This window comes from Vicugna pacos, chromosome 3 (assembly GCF_048564905.1).
Source record: "Vicugna pacos chromosome 3, VicPac4, whole genome shotgun sequence".
Taxonomy (NCBI): domain Eukaryota; kingdom Metazoa; phylum Chordata; class Mammalia; order Artiodactyla; family Camelidae; genus Vicugna; species Vicugna pacos.
The window spans coordinates 612,813-622,684 of NC_132989.1; the positions used below are offsets into that span (position 1 = coordinate 612,813).

The 9,872-nt window shown below is 37.8% G+C and overlaps 1 pseudogene; it reads left to right on the forward strand.

Annotated features, from left to right (window-relative positions):
* The first annotated feature begins 246 nt into the window (after positions 1 to 246).
* LOC140689220 (ubiquitin-conjugating enzyme E2 D2 pseudogene) lies at positions 247 to 794 on the forward strand (annotated as a pseudogene).
* Positions 795 to 9,872: the final 9,078 nt, after the last annotated feature.

Here is a 9,872-nt window from a genome sequence, read left to right on the forward strand (position 1 = left end):
GCGGAGGCTCGGCGGCTCGGGCGGCACCGCACACCGGGGCCGCCGCCGGGTGACGCGGCGACCGCTATGGCAGGCTCAGGCGCCACGTGGACCCCGGCCTCAGTCAGTCCCCCCGGACCCGCTCTCCGGATCGCCCCATCTTCTCCCGCCAATCCGCGATCACCGAGGCGGCCTCGTGCCCCCTCGCCCGCTCCCCGTCCCTCCCCTGCCCCCGTCCTCGCCCGGGGCTGCTGCCCGCCTCCCACGATGGCTCTGAAGAGAATCCAAGTTGAATTGAATGACCAGGCATGGGAGCCTCCAGCACAGTGTTCAGCAGGTCCCGCTGGAGGTGATACAGCCCATTGGCTAGCTACAATAATGGGGCCAAACGACCGTCCTGATCAGGGTGGAGTATTTTTCTTGACACCTCATTTCCCAACAGGTTACCCCTTCAAACTACCAAAGGGTGCGTTTACAACAAGAATTTACCGTCCAAATACCAACAGTCATGGCAACAGTTGTCCTGATATTCTGCAGTCATAGTGGTCTCCAGCACTATTTCAAAAGTACTCTTGTCCATCTGTTCTCTGCGGTGTGACCCCAATCCAGATGATCCTTTAGTGCCTGAGACTGCTTGGAGGATCTACAAAACAGAGAGAAAAATACAGCAGAATAGCTCGGGAATGGACGATGTGTATGTCATGTATGTGATGTAATTAAAGTATGTGATGTAATAAAAGAAATTATAGGATAACCTCTACAAATAAAAATAGGGGAACTCTGAAAGAGAAAGTACTTTTGATTTCCATCTGACAGCGTTCTATGTGCCCACACCTCATCTTCCCCTGTGCACATGGTTACCTGATACAGCAGTGCTGCGTGTTGCACATACTTGGAGCAACAAACTAGAACTCCTGTACTTCTGCACCAACATTGCCTCCCAGCAGAGAAGTGTGTGTGCGACAAGCCAGTTCTCCAGGCATAACCTCGGTGCGAGATTAAAAGCTTTCCTTATTGACTTCAATTTGGATAACGGCAAGGTGAGGGGTGGTGGGTATGGTGTGCGCTTGAAAGGGGAAGGAAAGCTCCACTGACCTGTAGGAGGTGGTTTTTTAAGTGGAACCCTATTAAACTCAAAACAGTTTTGAAAAGCAAGGAGAACACAAAGCTGTTTCTGTATTCATTTTATTCCAAGGACTTATGTCTTAGGTGAAAGTTATGACCAACCAGATTAAACTCTACCCACATCCTGTGTTTTTAGGTCTGTTTAACTGGTCAGCATTTAAATGGATTGGAGCTATGAGTATATGAAGTGTGATGGGCTTCGATCCCAACTCTTTTACATCTCCCCACCCTTCATCCTTCAGCCCCTCTTTCTCTCTTCCATAGTCTTTGGTTTGTATGTGGTTTCTCAGTTAATACATAGCTAAAAGCTCTTATTTTTCTTATGTTTTTAACTGCTTAGGTCTACCTGGATGTAAGAGTGAAAATTCATTTGATGGAAATACTTGCATATATTTAAAGACCCATTTGCTCCTCTGGAGCTTTTACGTTCAAGAATGATTAATCTGTGTAGTAAACTGATTACTACAGTCATTACATATATAAAAAAAAGTAAATGAAACATGTTGAAGAGACAAATCCGGATCTATTTAAAGTAGAAAGTAAATGTATATTCAAATTTTAAAAGTCATTATGAAGTTCCCTCTGGTACTAGTTTTTATTAGAAAATATCATTATAAAGTCATCATCTCATTAACAACTCCTGAGATATTTCTATTTTCTTGCCTTTGGGAAATGTAATAAATACATCCCTAAGGGCTTGTAGGCTGATCCAAAGTTTTAGATGTTTCATAGTCTCTGATCCTAACTGGATATTATTAATTTTATCTGTAATATAATGAGTTTGGACATGATTTAATTATTTCTGGGATTTTTCCATCCTCAGACATTCTCTAAGTCACATTTTCACAGCTCTAAAAAGAATGTGCATGAAGAAAATCCCCAAATATTAATCTCCAGACATACTTTTTCTAAACTTTCGTATCTCATGTCCAACTTGATATGTTTCCTGGAATTCTCATCAGCATTTCAATTCAACATGTCCCAAATCAAACACTTATATTCCTTACCCCCCCCCCATTCTCAGTCTATTCTTCTCCTTGGTCCAGGCAAAAACTTGCATTTATCTTTGACTTCTCTCTTCTCTTGCATCTAAACTGAATCCCTCAGACAATCCTGTTGCCCCTGCAAACAAAATAGAATTAAAATCTGCTGCTCACTACTTCCATCACTACCATCTCGGTGTCATTTCATCATCTTTAGCAGCTTTTGCTGGTTTACTGGACATGGTCTCCAAATTAATCACTCCACCTCTGCCTTTTCCTCCAATGGCAGCGTGAGTGATTCTGTTTAAATGTGAATCAGATCATGTCACTCTGCTAAAACCTTCCACTTAGTGGCTGCCTAGATCACCATAATAGGAGCCCTTAAAGTGCCTGATGAGGACCTGCACGGTCTGGTCTCCTTCCATCTCTGACCTCATCTCCCGTCTCACTATTCCCCCTCTTACTCTTTTGCTGTCTTACTGTCACCTTGCTGAACTGTGCAATTAGACACTTCCTGACCACATTATTTAATAATAAACCCTGTGTCCCCACTCAAGCACTTTCCATCCTCTTTTTTGCTTTTTTCCCTGTCACCAATTAACTTGCTATATATTGTAATAATAATAATAATAATAATAATAATAATAATAATAATAATAATAATAAATGTGTATGTACTTGTTATGTTCTTCTAGCAGAATGAAAACCCATGGAAGGGACCATTTTGATCTGCTTTGTTAATTATTCTAGCTCCAGTACCTAGAAGAGCCTCTGGCACATAATAATGTCCTGTTTACCATACCAGTAATCAACTTTGGGGAAAAAAGCTATTTATGAAATTGCTCTTTCAATACTGTTTTATGAAAAGCTTAATATCTACTCTGAAAATACCACAATATTCCTTTAATGGTCCCTTTACAAACCTGAGTAATGTTTAGCCTATCTGCTTAGTTTCCTAAAGCTGAAGATTTTAAATAAGTGGCTTTGAAGCTTGCTGTTATTCTTGGATGTTTCCTTGTTTTCCAGAAGGAGTCTGGTGAGGGATTTTTCTTTATTATATTCCATGTTTTTTAAAAATGCAATAAAAACAATTTACCAGAGACATTGGCTTGATACTGTTAAGTGTAAATCTTGTGAGAGATTTATAATTGAACTTTGACAATTTAGCCAAGTTTATAAAATGATGAAGTTAATTTAATTTTGTACTTGTTTCTTCATGCATTTAATTGGAGTTTTTTTAAAGTTAGGCATTATTACTAAAATTACTAGTTCAACTTTTCAAAGCTAACTCTGACTTCATACCTCATTTCCTTTATAACATCAATGGCCATTTGGATATAATCTTAACTCTACATTACCTAATAACATTTATTTCTCAATTAGCAAGTGATCAGGAACAAAATTGGATCAAAATTTCTTTCAACACATAAAGATACTTCCACCAATAATACATTACTTTCATATTTAATGAACAAATAGATAAGATAAATATAATATTTTCAAAATACATGACAACAAATATACTCAGAAGAGAAACACTGTAACCACCATTACAATAATATATTCTTAATTTTGTCCCAATTATTACATGCATCTTAGGTGACTTCCTAGGATATCGCAGTATCACTCAAGGAGAAAACTTGAATAGAAGAAAAGTGCTTTTAGCACGAGGTCTGGAGGAATGCCAGCAACGAAAGTGAACATGAAGTAAGAGGCACTGAGACACTGATATGAAGGCACTGATGGGAGCAATAGAAGAGGTAAGACAGTGACGTTAGGAAGTCAAGATGAAGGAGTGTTCAAAAACTAGGGTATGGGGCGTGACTTCAGAGAGCTGGCAGAGTGGGAAGTCCCAACTCTTGTCTCCCAATAGCAACACTGATTTAGTGATAGCACATGGGTGAAAATAGCTTTATGAGACCTCCACATCCAAGTCAGTAAGTTGTAGCGTGGTGATGAGCACAGAGCTAGTGACAGCCAGGTGAAACAGGCAAGAACACAACTTCACTTCACCCCAGAAGTCCCTCCCCCAAGCAGGCACAGTTCAGCACCAGGAGGGTGCAGCTTGACCCATGGTTTCCCCCTCAATAGAAAGAGAGTGGAGCCTGCACCCAACACCCTTGGCCTTTCAGCACACTGGCTGCAGGAAAAGTGGTGGCAGCTTACTACGGCCAGTGCAGCTGTGCACAAATGGAAGAAGATGCACAGCCCAGGACAGAGAGAGAAGGGGGGTGTTCGCATCCATGAAAAAGCCTGAGACTCTCCAGCTGGCTGCTGGTGAGGCCCTGTCCCTGTGAAAGCCAGTGTGTAAAGGCTAGGGGAGGCATCTGTTTCTACAAGCATGCAGACACAAATGTAAAACTGGGAGAAACATGGAGAATAAAGAAATATGACCCAACCAGAAAACAAATCTCTAGCGACCAAGACTAAAGAAATGGAGATTTATGAATTTCCTGAAAAATAATTCAAAATAATCATCTTCAAGAAGCTACATCTTAAAGATGCTTTTATGAGTTACAAAATAACATGTATACACAACTAAACAAAATCAGGGAAATGATACATTAAAAATGTGAATATCAAGAAAGAGAAAGAAGGCATTAAAAAAGAAAAAAGAAGAAAAAAAGAAAGAGAGTGAGAGAAAGAATGGAAGTAAATACATTTTGGAGCTGGAGAATACAACTAAAAATTCAATAGAGAGCTTCAGAATCAGATTTGATCAGAGCAAAGAAGGAATTGGTGAACTTCAACACAAGTCATTTGAAATTATTTAAAGAAGCAAAAAGAAAAAAAAAAGAATTAAAGAGTAAAGGAAGCTGAAGATGAGACACCTCAAATGAACAACACACAGAGTGTGGGAGTCCCATAAGGGGAAAAGAGAGAAAGTTGCAGGAATCTTAAAAAAGCAGTGCCCCTAAACTTCCCAGGTCTCGGGAAGGAGGTAGATCCAAGATGCATGAAGTTCAAAGTAGCCCATAAATGAAACAGAAGGTGTCTATGCTGAGACATGATAACCAAATTGTCAAAAGTCAAAGACAGGGTGAATTTTGAAATCACTCAGAGAAAAATCACCCACCATGTAGGAGGAAGTCCTCGTAAGGTGATCAATGCATTTCTTAGCAGAAAGCTTGCAGGCCAGAGAGATTGAAATAATATATTCAAAGTACTGGGGGAAAAACATTATGAAACAAGAATGCTATATCTGGCAAAGCTGTACACCAAAAATAAAAGAGAAGAAAATACTTTTTTAGATGAACAAAAGCGGAGGGAGTTCATTACCACTAGAACTGCTTTAAAGAAATACTAAAGGGAGTGCTTAAAGTTGATAAACAGCAAAAAGAAAGCATAGTATGAAATCAGAAAATTCACTGGTAAAGGTAAATATACAGACAAGTACAGAGATTATAACATTGATGTGTAGACTCCTTTTAATTTTAGTATAAAAGTTAAAAGATAAAGGGTATATAGATTGTTATAATTATAAGATCCTTATGTAAGCCTCATGGTAATCACAAAGAAAAGATATGTAAAAAAGCATATAAACTGAACTCCTTAATCAAATTAATAAAGAGGCTGAATGGAAAATAATATAACAAATAACAAAAGAGAGCAGGACTGGCATTACTTACATCAGGCAAAATAGAATGTATGTCAGAATCTATCAGAAGAGACAGAGAAGGACATTGGAAAATGAAAGAAGATTCAGTCCAGGACAATTGACATTAGAGTACCTAGAAACACAAGGCAAACATTGATAGAGCTGAAGGGATGAAATGAACACCAATATAATGATAGTAAGAGACAACCCGCTGTCAATAATGAATAGAACATCCAGATAGAAAATTAGTAATGAAATAGTGCACTCAAATAATGCTATATACACCAAATGGACCTATCAGACATATATAGCGCATCCCACCCCAAAACAGTAGAATACACATTCTTCTCAAAAACATAGAGAGATTTCTCCAGGAAAGATCACATGTTAGGTCACAAACATTTTAGAAGATTGAAATCTTGCTATTGTAAATATATTTTCTGACCACAGAGAAATGAAACTAGAAATCTACAACAGAAGGAAAACTGGGAAATTCACAAATATGTGGACATTAAGCATCATGCTCCTTGCCAAACAATGGAGCCAAGAAAAGTTGAAAAGGGAAATCAGAAAATATCAGCATAAATGAAAATGAAAATGCAACATACCAAAACTTATGGGATCCTTCAGAGGCATTACTCAGAGGGAACATTATATTGATAAACACCTACATCAGAAATGAAGACAGACCTCCAATAAATCACCTAAGTTTACACTTTATTGAATTAGAAGAATAACCTAAGCCAAAAATTAAGAAAGGAAATAATAAAACTTTGAGCAAAAATAAACAAAGCATAGAAAGATATTTCAAAAAATCAAAATAAGAGTTGGTTTTCTGAAAAATAAACAAAATTGACAGATGTAAGTTAGACTAAGAAAAAATAGAGAAGACTCAAATAAATAAAAGCAGATTTCAACTGATATCAGAGAAATAAAAAAGGATCAAAACAGAATACTATAAACAAGTATACACCAACAACTTACATAGCCTTAAAGTAATGGATTAATTCCTAGAAATATACAACCTACAAAGACTGAATACTGAAGAAATATAAAATTTAAACAGACTAATTACTGGTACAGAGATTTAATCAGTAATCAAAAGCCTCCAAAAACAGAAAGTCCCAGGACCACATGTCTTCACTGGTTAATTCTTGCCAGCATTTTAAAAAAAGAATTACTGCCACTCCTTCTCAAACTCCTGCAGTAAACTGAAGGAGAAAGAATAGTTCCAAACTATTTTACCAGGTCAGGGTTACCCACATACCAAAGCCAGGCAAAGGTGTTACAAAAGAAGAATGTTATAGGTCGATATCCCTGATGAACATACATGCAAAATTTATCAACAAAATAATAGCCCATCGAGGTCAACAGGCTTATACACCATAATCAAATGGGGTTTATCCCCCTTGAATGTAGGCATGGTTCAACAAATACAGTCAGAAATGTGATACACCACATTAACAGAATAAGAGAGAAAAACCCCATGATTTTCCCAACAGATGCAGAAAAAAGCATTTGCCAAAATTCAACTCTCTTTTATGATAAGAACGCTTAACAAACTAGGGATACAAGGCGTGTGTCTCAATGTGGTAAAGGAAAGAGAAGACAAGCCCGAAGCCAACGTCAGACTCAATGAAGAAAAATTAAAGACTGTTTCATGATCAAAAGCAAGATACAGATGTTCCCTCTCACCACTTCTGTGCAACAAGATGCTGGAAATTCTAGCCAAAGCAATTAGAAAAAAAAGAAAAAAAAAGAAATAGAATTCCAAATTGGAAAAGGAGTAAATATATACCTGTTTGCAGATAAAATGGTCTTGTATGTAGAAAACCATAAGGCCCCATAAAAAAATGTTAGAACTAATAAACAAATTCAATAAAATTGTAAGATTTGAAATCAATATGCAAAAATAGATTGCTATACACACAGTGAACTATCTGAGAAGGAAATTAAAGAAACAATCCTGTTCACACTAACATCAAAGACAATAAAATACTTGGGATTAGACCCAAGGAGATGAAAGATTTGTACCATGAAAACTGCAACATGTTGAAGAAAGAAACAAAAGAAGGCAGAAATAAATAGAAATATATATTCATATATTGGAAGACTTAGTGTGTTAAAATGTTCATAATATCCAAAGCAATCTGCAGATACAGTGCTATTCCCATCAAATTCATAATATTTTTTACATGAAGACAGTCAAAAATGCTTACAGAACTAGAAAAAATCCTTAACAGCTGAAGAAATATTAAGAAAGAACAAAGTTGGAGACATCATATTTCCTAATTTCTAAATATATTACAAAACTACAGTAATCAAAACTATATTACTGGTTTAAAGATAGCCGTATGAATCAATGGAACAAAACAGACTCACAATAAACCTACATCTATGTAATCAACTGATCTTCAACAAGGGAGAAAGAACACACAAGGGGGGGAAGCATAGTCCCTTCAACAAAGGATGGTGGGAAAACTGAATACCCACATTTAGAGAATGAATCTGGGACCTTATCTCACACTGTAAGTAAAAATCATCATAAAATAGAATAAAGACTTAAATGCAAGACCTGAAACTATAAACCTTCTGGAACAAAACATAGAGGAGAAACATTCTGACACTGGCCTTGGCAAATATTCCCGGCATATGACACCAAACGCACAGGAAACACACCCCCAAATACACAAGTGAAACTGTATCAAACTAAAAGCTTCTGCACAAAGAATCAATAAAATGAAAAGACAACCTAAGAGAATGGGAGGATCTACTTGCCAAACTTACATTCGATAAGGTGTTTATATCCAAAATATATAAGAAACTCCTACAATTCAATAGCAAAAAACAAATAACCCAGTTAAAAATGAGCAAAATCTTGAATAGACATTTTTCCAAAGAGGACATACACATGGCCAACAGGTGTAAGAAAATGTGCTCAGCATCACTAACCATCAGGGAAATGCAGATGAAGACAATGAGATAGCTCTTCATACTCATTAGGGTGGCTGTTATCAAAAGAACAGAAGAAAAGTGTTGGAGAGGCTGTGGAGAAACTGGAAACCTTGTACACTGTTGATGAGAGTGTAGAATGGCCCAGCTGTTATGGAAAACACTATGATCCTCAAAATATTAAAAACAGAATTACTATATGACCCAGCAATCGCACTTCTCGGTATATAGGCTAAATAATTGGAGCCAGGAGCCCCAAAAGGATATTTTCATTCCCATGTTCATTGCATAATTATTTGCAATAGCCAAGATATGAAAGCAACCTAAACGCCCATTCACAGATGAATGAATACAGAAAATGTGGTACATACTTTCATCGCAATATTGCTCGGCCTTTGGAAAGAAGGAAATCCTGCCATGTACAGCAACCAGGATGAACCTGGAGGACATTACACTGAGTAAAATAAGCCAGTTATGGAATGACAAGTAATGTATGATTCCACACATATGAGACACCTAATGTAGTCAAATTCGTAGAAGCAGAGTGTAAAATGGTGGTGTCCAAAGGCTGGAGGGAGATGAAAATGGGTGGGTTTTTTTTTTTAAGACTGTAAAGTTTCAATTATGCAAGAGGAAGAAGTTCTAAGGATCTGTTGTAAAACATAGTGCTTGTATTTAATAATATTACAGTGTATACTTGAAATTTTGTTCAGACAGGACAGCTCATGTTTTAAGTGTTCACAATTAAAAAAAAAAGTAGAGAGCAATCCACACTTTAATTGCTGCTCTGCTGGCAGGTCCGTTAACAAAAACAAACAAACAGAAATACTTCACTGGATGCTGCAGTATGACGACTGTTAGTGATGTTGTCCATCCTTGGAATGGTGGAAAGGAAGTCCAGATCTGAGGCAGTAGAGTTGGAAAATTCATGAAGTTTGCCTCTGAACAGTGAAAGTTGAGGCAGTAAGTTGAGAAGGTGCAAGGGAAAAGCAGTTCGAGCAGGACGTGCAGATGGATCCCTGGGTCTGTCACACGCGGTTTGCCATTCAGAGCCGTGCCGAGTTAAACAAAGGACTCAACTTCCTCGCTTCATTTTCCTAATTGGTAACGGGGGTGACACTGCTGCCCGATGCACTGGAGGGGCAGTGCAGCTGTCCATGTAAGTCTGGTAGAGCCCTTCCTGGCATGGCAAACACAAATGCTACCATACAGTATTAGCTAACATTGTCTCACAA